We start from the raw sequence: 13,121 nt of genomic DNA, 5'->3' as shown, positions 1-13,121 counted from the left end.
CTTAAATAGTTTAAAACGCATTTTAAATGAGTAAGAATTTATTAAACGAGCTGGGAACTATTTCGGCACACCTCACAATAATCGAACAGATTATTTTGATATGTGTAATTCGATTATCGAATAAAGAATTTTACACTTCAGAAGGTGAGCGTCCTACTTTACAATCGTTGTAGGATTTGAGGTTACAGCCGTTGAAACGTGAACTGAAGAAAAAGGTTAAATTCAGTGGCTGAATGTGGGCTCTGTGGAAGATAATTAGGGATCTAGGCTTGAGGTGGAGGAAATCTGAAAATAATAGAAGGGTTCTCCAGTCGAAAATGTTGATATTTGTGTAACATGACTGGCGCTTTTGAGAAATAGAAGTTGTTACAGAAATGTAGGGCGCCCTATCATCTACAAGGACGAAACGCAGATTTACCCCTCACACAAAAATGAACGTGCCTGGGGGTGATAGTACAAATGCAGGTCTACTTGCACCCGTCTCCAAAAGACAGCTATTCATCACTATCGTACATACATGCAATGAAAATGACATAATTCCAAATGATTTTTTAATATTAAAATCATCACTAAATTTTGATATCTATAAAAGATGGCTCGAAACGAAGTCATTTCCAAACCTTCCGCCAAATTCGATGTCAGTTATCAAGATGCACAACTCAATCCGGCTCCAATTTCTATATCTCGAAAAAGTGATATGATCGACTGGTTTTTAGATTATGACATTCTTTTTCAGTGAACAAATGTGTAAACCTGAATTGTGTTCTTTAATTAAACTACATAAGTCATGATTCAGGACATTCAAAATTGATGCTTTGATTTCTGAAAATGCCCACGTTGTCCTTCGCTTGCCGCCATGTCACCTTATTACGATCTTAAACCAATTGAACTGACATGAGCGTAAGTTTTAAAGAATATATCGCCAGAAAGAATGTCAATTTTCGTCCAGGTGACGAAATAAAGGTGGCTGAGGAAAAGTTTAGTATTATCACGAAGTGAAAATGGAGCTCGAGGTGTAACAATGCCAGAACAAATTATAGTTACCTTAGAAAACCACGGCGATAACGTCAGCTCTAGTAGCAGTAAGGAAAAGGAAGGAAAATGTGCTGAAGAAGTAACGAGAAGCTTTGTAAAATGTTCACCGGCCACTAGAGATAATTCTATCTGTACTTGTCTTTCTTTTGCTTAGTAGTAGAGAGAATGGCCTTCCCCTACGTGCGCCAATGCCACTAGCCGACAGCGTTGTTACCCTCAATCATCGGCAACACGCAACGCAATTGGTACGCGGCGTACAGGGATGTACAAAGGGACGTTTTATTTCGGCGCGATCTGAGCAGCGTGACGGCTTACACATGGATGTGCTCTGCTTCCAACTGCTCTCAAACATCACATTCAAACGTACTCTTACCTAAAGTTCTAAACAAGAGACGCACGCATCAATCTCTCTGGAGTGAGATGACGTAAACTAAACACTCGCACTCTTTCGCCACCCGGAAGCCATTGGAGCCCCTGATACCAGCATTTGCACTATTTTATCTCGGCAGACACAAATACTGGGGTTTTGTTACTTTCTTCCACGAGGCGGGATACTTCCCTTTTTTCATTTAGACTCTGGTGTGGGAGAGGTTCCAGATGTCATGTCGCCCGGGGCTCGTCACCAGTTGCTCCGGGAAATTTGCGTCATTATTTTGCTTACTTCTTCGCAGTGGGTGTCGACGGAGTGTCAATGCCCTTGACTGTAAGCTTCAGCGACCCAACTTGGTTTCCTGAAGCAGCTTGTGGTGCAACCGTCAGCGGTTTTCACGTATGTCGGACTTGGACTCGTGGTGGGGGGGATTCTACGCCCTTTCTCCTTTACCATGGTCTCGTTGAAGCTTTGTTCTGAACCATTCATTCTAATTCTGTCATTCGTCTTCCACGTCGTAACCAAATGTCCACCTGATACTCGCTTCCTTGAATTCGCTGTGCCAGGCGGCCTGTACAAACGACGAAGTTACTTCTCACGTAATGTGTTAAATTGCTCGTTTGCCTCACGAAAATATTTACCTGAGCACTCTGTTTTGAAACACACGTGATTTATACACTTCTGTTGAAGTGAGAGGCCACTTTTAACAGACATGCAAACGGCAGGCACAATTAGGCAAATTGATTTGTAGCGCGTGTCACGATCTTTTGCGTTTTAGAAACAGAATGCTAATAGATCTAACTGACAATAACAGGCATCCCCAAAATGTATTGTTTTCATTATTTCATCATAAACCTTCTTTATACATTTTACTATTATTCTCGGATATTTAAAATTTTGGAACTTTGTCAAATTATTTATTACAAGTTATTATCATTTTATATGTTTACTTTTTGTTTCATGTCGTGTTCTTATATACAATTTTGGGTATACTGTATTTACTTCTAGATCAGTTTATTTACTGGCATTAAGGGAAATTACTGTCCTATTTCGCCGCCAACAAATTAAAATTATCAGGTTAAACAGCAATGTGATTTACCTTATTCAGTTAGACTTCCTGATAACACTGTTATTTTGGATTGGAAAACAGAAAATTCGATCCTTTAATAAGCCTATTAAAAAGTATTATTTGCGTAGGTAATAAAACTGAAAGTATTAATAACCTTCAACTGTCTTGTATCCCGCGTATGGAACGAATGCGGGAAGGACAAGCCACATAGAATTTATATCCGACAAGTGACTGAACCAATGCGCCAGGTTTTCAGAACCTCGTTAGCGCATGCGCCCACTGGACTTACCTACGATTACGCAAGTGTCACGTGCGACGATTAATGAAGACAGATGGACACAGTTAATAGGTACCAGAAAAATTAACCTCATAATAAAAACGAAAACTTTGTAGAATAATTACAATTGGCTATAAAATGTTTTCAAAAACGAATTGGATACAGTACGGCAGCAAAAGAGACTAGTCCACGAATCAAAGGAGACAACTAAGATTTGGCACCAAACAGTTGTCTAGCATCTCACAGGATGGTGATTATGAAATGGTTCTCAGACTCTGTGTCCAGTGGAGGGCTGCTGAGTTTACAGATGCATACAAGAGACGCGTTCTGATAATCTGTAACACGGGTCTGCTACTCCCAGGGGAACCACCGTTGTATAACCGTTATAGCGTTTGTCTGTAGCTTGAATTTCAGATAGTCGATACCATTTCAAACTTTGCATTACTGCACGGTGGTTTGTATCAGATCGCAGGCACCCCCTTTAAATCTTTATATCACAAGATGGACTCTTCCATAACATTTCCAGTTTTATTTAGATTTTATGATCAAATGAAATGTATTAAGATGTGTACGTAATAGACAGACCGTGGTGGAAATTAGTATCTGTCGGTGAACAGCGTGTACTAAATCAGGTTTTCCTTATATGCATCGGGTAGAAATGTGTTTAAATGGTTCTGAAACAGGACACCTACTTCTAAGCAGGAATCGGAAAGGAGATAAACGAAGTTTCTTCGTAGAAGATCTCTCGAAACAAAATCCGTAGATACTACTTTATACAATTTCAGACTTGCAAGACCTAGGCATAAAGGGGAATATGATATTCAGTTGCACCTTAAAGAGAAATATACACAAAAGAATGGTGCGGTTTCAAAAGTTAAACTTTTGAAACAGCACCATTCTTTTGTGTATAACCTGTCCGTGTGAGAATGTAAACTGAATTCATGTGGCTTGTGATAGGGACCGGTGGCGGGATCTTGTGAGCACCTGTCTCCCCATCCCTTCGAGTGAAAGACCAAGTTTCACAGTCATACAGACGTACCCTTTAACCTTTCAGATTTACGTTAGGTCGCCTGCGGTACTCCACCTAATGTTCAAGCGGAATCAGCCCTTTTTCAACCTCGAGATTACCCACCGCGTCATATAAACTGATCTAGCTTTTCCCATAATTCTAGCACGCATTATTTGTTTCTGCGTGGGCTACGTTGCTCATATGCTCCCCCTCGCCACTACGCACTGAATTAATTAGATCCTGGCAACAGCGTCTCTGGTGGCAGGGATTAGAGTTTGCACGGGCCCGTTCGTATTTAAATGTACTCGTCGTCATTTTCAGAGAATTCAAAATCCCCAAGCCCATAACGTCGCAGGAAAGAGGAACTAACTGAAAAATATAGGTAGCGACGTGCTTGGTATTAATGGAAATGTAGTGCGTTCTGACACAGTGAAGCCTCTTTCGCTGGACAGGTGCATGAGAGAATCTGTTGAGGTAATAAAGCTCTTGGTCTATCTAAGGCGAAAGATGTGTGACGCTTCAAGGACTTACCACATTCAGGATGCAGAGAAATGCGTTTGCTGTTGGAAGAACAATCAGTAATTATCCCGAACCAGTCGAAGGCATATTTCAGTGACTTCGTCCAGTCGCTTAATGCGAACGTTACACTGGTATGCGTTACAAACTCGCAAGGCAGAGTGATTGCAACTAATGTTTGGACATGTTTAATTCTTCGGAGAATTTGTGACCTTTACGAAACTGATGTAATCCCACCTACGATCGTTTGTGATAAAATTTAACTGTCAATGGAAAGATTTTAAATATTTACATGTCTTTCTTATGTAGAACCCACACTATGTCTTGAATTTCCCTCCATATATGTTGATTTTCAAACCGGCTTGGCACGGAGATGACTGCCTTAAAAGCTGTTTCGCCTTGTAGTGTGGTAGATACCAACCGACGTTTCAGAGGAACTTACTGTCTCCTGATGGAACTACTTGAATCAATGACACTTGATAGTTTAGTTTCCACCTGATTACGGTATCAGCGTATTTGAGCGACAAACAATAGAATTCAATGGCTAAATGAAACCGGAAGTAAGTGACGTCAATGAGAAACAAAATAATTTGGAAATTAAAACGTAAAATGTGATTAATTTTTAATTGTAGTCTGTGAAATAAAGTGGAACCAGTCGCCAATTTATTTAGTTGCCACAAAAGTTCTCCGCTGCGCCCTAAGAGCTGTGACATTTTGGTTACTTTGTTGGCAACACTGTTGTGACTTTATATTACAGTATAAACTTAGTAGAGCTTAAGACAGTTTTACGTACTAATACTCGTAGTGGACAATAACGGAAGGATAAACTAATGGACCAGATGAGATTTCGGTTCAACACGGATTGGCTGAGACACTGGAATTCAAATACGATATAAGACTTTGCTACCCTTAAAATAAGGGGAGATTAAAGTGGAATTAACTCACTGTACATGTGCCTTGATATGTTCGCTCAGCTTGGCGTTGACTGTCCAAATATCAAAGCAATACACAAACGAAGTAACATTCATTGTTAGCAGAGTGCTGTCTTCTAGGTTATTGCGCCGTGTAGTAGATGTCCACCAAAGTTTCAGAGGTCCATGCTGCCTCCATCATCAGGGCCATCGCTCTGTTTAGGCAGATGCCTTGCGTTAACCTCATTATTCGTATTAGGATAATCGTTGTCTAACCATAATCTTTCCCGCTTCGCAAGTATTTCAGCAGAAAATTGGCGTTGGGATGTATTCTATTCAAGCAGTTGTATCTCTGGCAATGAATGTGATGTTACGGTGTGCTTCACTGTTGTAACATATGTCGTGGGGAATTTGATTTGTTGGTTATCCGACCAACTAACTAATTAATTAACTGATTTGCTAAGTAAGATGCTGAGTAACTGATATGGGCAGTCAGTAGATTCAACTGTCCAAAAAACATTTCTTTGGTATCTAACCCAAAGAATAACCACAAAAAATCCTCACTGACGTGACTAGAATTTTAAATTATATTTCCAGACATTATGTTACTTGAGTGCGCATGTGAGTATTTGTAACTAATTTATAATTTACTTTAATTGAAAACATGAACGATATATTTAAAAAAAATGTGCTACTGAAACATTTCTGACTTTGAGTGCAACTTGTATTTTGTCACATAACTGACTGAAACATTTATAAAGCTGTCTATGACTTATAATAAGCTCTGTAACCAAGCAACGCAGGTAAGTCCCCCCCTTGAGGACGTGAAATCCCCTTCTGACTCCTGGAAACACCAGCACTACATGCCCAAAAGAGCAGCGGAACACGATGTGTGGGATCGATACCCATGTTGACGAGGGCCTGTCGAACGCTTGGTATTCCGAGCTTGCCCCAGTGAGCTACGTGTTATCTTCAGAGGTCATCTTGCTGCTGCGCCCTGACCCCATCTTCAGTTTCTGCGTGAAAAGTTTCATCACCGACCCCCAAGCTGAGTTGACTGCAGTGTAGCCCGTTGCTGTTCAAACGGTGAGAATTCAGCCCTTTTTTGAAAAGATTATAGTCGCTCAGCTGGCCAGTTGTCTCCTCTTATTTTTGATTCACCTACATAAACACTACATGATTATGAAGATATCCGTCTTCTAGGTTGTTGCGCTGTGTAGTCTGGTCGATGTTAACCAACGTTTCAGAGGTCATACTGCCTCCATCATCAGGGCGATGAGTATGAAGATTTCTGTCTTCTGGGTTGTTGCGCCATGTAGTCTGGTCGATGTTAACCAACGTTTCAGAGGTCATACTGCCTCCATCATCAGGGCGATGAGTATGAAGATTTCTGTCTTCTGGGTTGTTGCGCTGTGTATTCTGGTCGATGTTTACCAACGTTTCAGAGGTCATACTGCCTCCGTCATCAGTCTTACACTACATGATTAGATTACGCCTAATATATCATACTTGAGGAATGTTATACACCAGAAACATGTATTCAGTCCACCATAAGAAATTAGCAGAAAGGACACAGTTTTGTCCTTTTTTCAATCGTGGCTGCCTTTAATAGATTCTCTTATATGGGAGTATCTTCGTTGAAAGACAGTTTATATTATTCACAAATATAAATGTCTTTGACTTCGTGAAGGTTGGTGTGTAATTGTTAAACATACTAAAAATAATAACTAGGAACGCCATGCGAAAGATCTCGTTGAACATAGGGACTTTATTTCCGTAAAGTTGCTTACGCAAAATATGACAAAAGTATCTTCGCCCGGTGACAGGGCAGAATATTTCTCTTACCCAAGAACTACGCCGTTGAATTGCAGACACAATATAAACTAGGGCACCAGATGGAGGTTAAGTCGTCTGTTCTACGTCTTAGTAACTTCATTTGTCTCCAGTACAATACCCACTGGTTAAGAGGCTGAAGGACCGTAGAGGTTAGGTTTCGGGGGGAAAAGTGCCTGCTCTGCTGGGTATCGATTCCCGGTCATCCAGCTCGTAGGCAGTCACTACACCGACTCTACGGAATTATTCTAGTTCCCACCAAACCTCCTCTTTAATGGTCACCGAAGACGCAAAAGACGGCTTGAACATAATTCTGACGACTCATTCACTAATACATACATTATAAAATCCTTTAATACTGTAATATCGCTCATACACATGAAAAATGTTGCTTCTTCATAACGTAGTTAAGCGTATTGCATTACAATAATACAGTTAAAATGGCGCAACATCAGTTATTAGATGCGTAGTTCGTTATTCAATTGTATGTTTGCATATAAAACATGGCGGACTCCCCAGGGACAATAACTTTAGCATTGCTAGCGGTTACTACATCAGAACAAGACTCCAGGCAGCTGATAAACTATTTATGAGTAACAAACAATTTGGTTTATTCAGTTTAGTCCTCAGGGGAACAACATTTGGGCTAATTTCCAACAAGTTTTCCCAGAGCATTATTTACAATTCTCGAAACATAGACCGATCCGCATCTATGGAGTCCATTGACTGGTGGTACGACGTAAGTCAGAAGCTGTGCGTTGCTTTTAAACTTTGTATCTTGACTTCAGTACATCTGAATGCTTGTTGCATTCTGCTGCACAAAGTTCTTCCCGATCGACCACACATTTCCCTCCACGTGGCGTCCCATATGAAAAATTAAGGCCTCTACGTTCTATTTTATTTCTTCATTTTCGGTTTATGTGTATTCCTACTTTTGTTTCGCTAGCTCTCTGCATTATTCCATGTCGTCTGTGTGCCGCTACACTGACTCACCACTTCAGTACTAAATTACTCCCAGAAGTCTCCTTGGGCTAACAAAGTCTTCCACTAGAGGCGCTCGAGTGAAACCAACCCACACAACTCCATGATTTGCATCAGGACCCGACGTTTATTTGTTTGTGAGAAATAACCACTCATACCGCGAGATGGCAGGTCGATTGCAATGAATTAACTGTGTACGTGGAGCTTATTTTTTTCTCTGCTAGATGTCGTCTTATACAAGAAGAGATTTTTACTCGAAACACCACTTCTTGCAGCAACTTGTGGCAATGGTTTATTATCTCCGGAAAGGAATGTCTTCTTTCGCTCTGTTCATCTTTTATTTTTTCAACCAAGTGTCTTTCAGCGCCCCTGAATGTCTTGCACGTATATGCAATTCTAGTTTGTACAGCACCATACAAAATGTTCCAACTTGAACTACGACTGAACAGATACGTTGTTTAGCATCGTGCATTTTAAAAGACGGCCATCTTCGGACTCACCGCCGTGAAAACCTGAAATTCTACATAATAAATTTTTATTCTCATGATTGTTTTGTACATTATATAAATTATTTAGTTCTTTCACAGAGGCAAACCTATAATTTTTTAAAAAAAATATTAAACAGAAGGAATTAAACTAAACTGCATGGCGAGAACACAGATACTCCATCTACTGGTAAGGTTACACAAGTTGGAAAAGGGAGGTTCTCTAGAGTCACGTGTTACGGTTTCTCCAAGCGTGAATTTTGAATTTGTTACCGGCGTGTTTATCAACCTTTTTTTCAGAAAAGAAAAAAATACTGTCTAATGGCGGACTGACTAATTTTAAAACATTTCGCTATTACAAAAACCTAACCTAACCTTATACGTCATTTGATGAAAAATGGAGTCCATCTTGAAAAAAATAGACTTTTGGACGACATTCGTTGAAAAATCTTTACTGTATTTGGACACTAATCGATTTTTTAAATGAACGTGAGTCAGACAAGTGTTGATGTTTCGTAAGGAATAATGGGATATTTACGATACCTATAAGTTACGGTGTAAGATTGTTTTCCACCTATGACAGACGGGTTTTAGTGTTTAAGAAAGCCTTTTACTTTCCCCTCACAGATTATGTTTTACTAATAAAATAATTTGCGGAATTAAGTGACACATAACAAGCAAGAATTTAAAAGACAAATAAATTTTGCTGTGATTAACTTTTTGACTGGTCTGAATGAAGATTTTCCTCATATTTTTTCTAGGTTTTAATATGTCATGTTGCCCCCATTTTTTTGCAGTTCACTGACCATCCACTTGAATTAAGTCTCACTAATTGTTACCTTGTTATTATTAACTTCTAGGTTTTTTAAAAATTTACATGTGATATTAGAGACCACTGAGTATCAATGAACACTTCTCTGACCTTTGAATATTAAGAGTTATTTTAAATTATAAATTACATATATTTGTAATTACCTATTAAGAGTTAATTTTTTGTATGTGAAGATGCACACGCCCGGAAGCGAAACAGCTTCCACTAGCCTTGCACCAGAGCAGTGTGATGAAGAATTGACGTCAGGGTGGTCCAGATTTCATTATGTACTTGGCGTAGAGTAATAAAACGAGGGATGGAGATATCGCATTTAAAGTTGGAACTTTGTTCACGTTATGCTGTGTTCCTCCGTCTCTTATCGTTAGATACACTGCACTTTCTTTCTTTTGTTGTTCTTGAAGTTCCCTCACACGTTTCTTCTGTAGTGCAGGAAGTGGCTCAGCAGGGGGAGCTCATCTGTCGACACAGTGCGACTGTTGAGGTCAGGTTGTGGTGATGGCCATCACACATTAGTATCTCTTGCTATTAAAACTATACGACGCGGCATCTGGACGATTTAGTTCAATTCAGAGAATGAAATGATATAATAAAAGCAGCAAGTCACTTAAGATATCAAGATATAACATTAGATAATAAGATAGAGGCTGTAAAAATCAACGCAGACCTTCAGGATGTGGACACAGGAATGTTTAAAGGAAGCCTAATTATTAATACTATGATTAAAGTTATAAACTATCCGTAAATATATTTTTTTAAAAATATCAATATCTTCATAAACGACAGTGGTAGCAGAAACGCATGTAGTTGTGGGACTGACCTTGAATTTTTTTTTATCGCAAATGTATAGCAGTGTCTAATTATCTTACATACAGTAACAGAATCAAATGTGAAAAAAAATTGATTTTAAATGCAATATAAGAAATAGGGAATAAAGATATCTCTGTCAGGAAAAATGTTGAATGTTTCAGTCTAGCTAATATAATATCTTCATGATTTTTGCATCATACGATCACGAAGAATCTGGTATGAACACACGCTAGAACATTTTATTTGAACTCTTTCCAGCTTGAGCGAATCCGCAGATGTAATGGAGTTCCAGGCAAACAATCCATTTTCCAATTTGGGTCGCATAAACGTGGCATACAAAACTCAGAGTCTACCAGCAGTGGAAAAAGGAAGGTAATATACTGAATAGTCTTTGACATACTGGGAATATAAAAGTAAGATTATTACACAGCTTGTAACTAAAATTAATATTTTGTCCATAGTCCCGTGTTTAAATGATATAATAGTGTTTTTACCGGCATTAAGAATCATACCATTTTCAAAACATTTTGTACAGAATCAATATCAGACTGGAAATATTACATTAATATCACAATACATTTTTAGATCATTTTCAAACAGGAGGTACAATAGCAGAATTTGAAATTCTCAGGTTCTTCCTGCCTCCATCATCAGGGCGATGAGTGATGATGATGACGATGGAGGCAGCAAGGACCGTTGAAACGTCGGTAAACTTCTACCAGACTACACGGCGCAGCGATCCAGAAGACAGCCATCTTGAAACAAGATTTACTTTGAATTAAGGACAGAATCTTATTATTAAAAGGCTTATATTCCGCGGCAGAGACAGTTCGTAGGGCGGAAATACCGTCTTCTTGCGTTAGTATTTTTCTGAATTGCCGATGTGTTAAATCCTAGCTTAGAAGATTGTGTAACCGACGGCGCAGTCTTAGACCATTGATTGACTGGAAAAAAGGTCTTGGTTGTGGGTCATTTCCTGTTCCTGCACAAGTAGGTGATGTCTGGCCAGTTAAGCAATGATTCGTGAAAGAAATAGTGAGAATTGCACGCGTACGGACAGACAAAAGAGACAACGAGCGACCAACAAAAAGAGACAAAACATGTTTTGTAAATGAGTTGCCATAGTGATGTGAGCACGTAAGCGACGACTAGTTCCATTTTTCGAGTGATGTCGCTCGATTCGAGGTCGTGGTATCGGCTCTACGCATGCGCAAGAACGAGCAGTAACACAACCTCAAAGCGGAAATCCTGTGGCTGTTGTAACGTCACTTCGACGTTGCACAACATGGGTTTCTTCAGTTACGTGTATTTTGCTGCGTTACATTGTTATGATCCATGTTACTGTCACCATCCGTTTCTGTTATCGAGTTGTGGTGATGGAAACATTTGACAACAACAGAAGCTTGTTTAGGAAATGCTTTTGTCTTTGGACGAAACACGCCATTTCGCATATCCAGACATGAATACTTGAACCAAATGACTAGCATTACTTGACATATTTAAGATATTATAGAATTTACTGTTTATTTTCCCGTTCGAAAGGCAGAAACCAAATAATAATATCACATTCCTGTTCCTTGTAACTGAAAGAAAGATAAATGGCCTATTTAAAGTCATGATTACTTATTATTAACTAACTAACTAACCAACTAGATGGCTTACCGAATCCGAAGGTTCATCACCGAATTAACTAAAGCCCTCCATCGGACCCTGTCCTGGGCCAACAAAATCCTTATTTTTATTTATTATTAATTTAAAGAAAATTAAGCTAAAACAAAATGGAAGCTTGTGAAGGAAGGTACAGACGAGAGTTGTAAAAAGAAAAGATTCTACCTTGTAGGTCTGGCAGCTTTGCCTCAACTACAGACTTTGTCACGATGTTTTATGCATATTTGCTCCTGTGAAATGCCAAGACAGGAATTCGTATTATGAATACGAATTTTCAAGCAATAAAGGGCAGCGAAGTGTCTTTGATAACGCCATGTCACGGACGGAATGCCAAAACAAGAACTGTTCGCAGTTATTCTTTAGCTTGTCAGTCTGGCAGAATGTCGCATGTGGCTCGCGTTTATGCCAGACTGTACCTAGGATAGGACGGCGTAAAATGAAAAGCGGTCAGAGAAATGATATTACACCTACTGCCCGGATGTATGCGGAATATTATCTTCGGTACACCAGTTAAAATTATGAAATATTTCCTGGAAACAAAATTTATTTCCATTATTTATCCGATATTTAATTATTACAAAGACTGCAAATTACTTACAGTTCAACTGTTTTCTGGGTCACGCAATACGTCATTTTCACGAGAACGCTTAGCAACAAAAAAAAGGTCACGTGAGTTACAAGCAGTTTTACTGCCTGCGGGAACAAGGCTTTAATCTCTCACAAAACGTTTTTCACTTGGTTAACTTCGGAACACGTAATTCTGACATCATCCCATTACGAAATTAACAAACTGTATGAACAAATGGCTGCTGCTGAGCGTAAAATAATAATACAATAATAATCCCGAACATCAGTGTAAATCTGCATGGCGGATCTACAGAAATTCTAGGCGTGTGGATGATGAACATTACGAGTTGCTTTTCCGAAGAATTATTACAGTACATGATTTTCACTTTTACTGAAAAGCGAAAAGCTAGGAAATTTTCATTGAGAGTAGGTGAATCATGGGAAGAAGTTACGAAAGGCTTCTACCTTGCAAAGCTTCAGTCTCTGTGGTGAACCGCTAGGTCTCTGAAATTTAAGGTTTCAACGGCTGCGAAAACTTTTTGGTCTTCTGGATCATGATATTCGAGATGAACACACTTTTTTGTTAATTTTTAAGAAAAATATGAGTACCATAAATAACTTCGTGCAATTTTATCACATAGCTCTGAAGATGGAAGCGATATATTCCTCCGAAACATTGATAAACACATGGAAAACTGCTTGTTGTAATAATCCAAAAGATAAACTAAATTTTTGTGGAGGCATATCCGTCGGTTCTGGAG

At 39.1% G+C, this 13,121-nt stretch overlaps 1 long non-coding RNA gene across 5 annotated transcripts in view; it reads left to right on the top strand.

The window, feature by feature from the left end:
• LOC110836663 (uncharacterized) overlaps positions 1 to 13,121 on the top strand; it is a 70,998-nt gene that overhangs the window by 6,807 nt on the left and 51,070 nt on the right. For 2 of the 5 annotated variants that reach the window (XR_015532912.1, XR_002545405.2), the window contains 2 exons: positions 10,384 to 10,497; positions 11,023 to 11,665. This is a non-coding gene — a long non-coding RNA (uncharacterized LOC110836663). The other 3 variants (XR_002545406.2, XR_015532937.1, XR_002545404.2) reach the window with 3 other exon arrangements.

The sequence above is a fragment of the Zootermopsis nevadensis genome, unplaced genomic scaffold (assembly GCF_977971745.1).
Source record: "Zootermopsis nevadensis isolate Lab colony 2312 unplaced genomic scaffold, Znev_1.0 Znev_ptg000003l, whole genome shotgun sequence".
Taxonomy (NCBI): domain Eukaryota; kingdom Metazoa; phylum Arthropoda; class Insecta; order Blattodea; family Termopsidae; genus Zootermopsis; species Zootermopsis nevadensis.
This window is presented reverse-complemented; position numbering and strand designations above follow the sequence as displayed.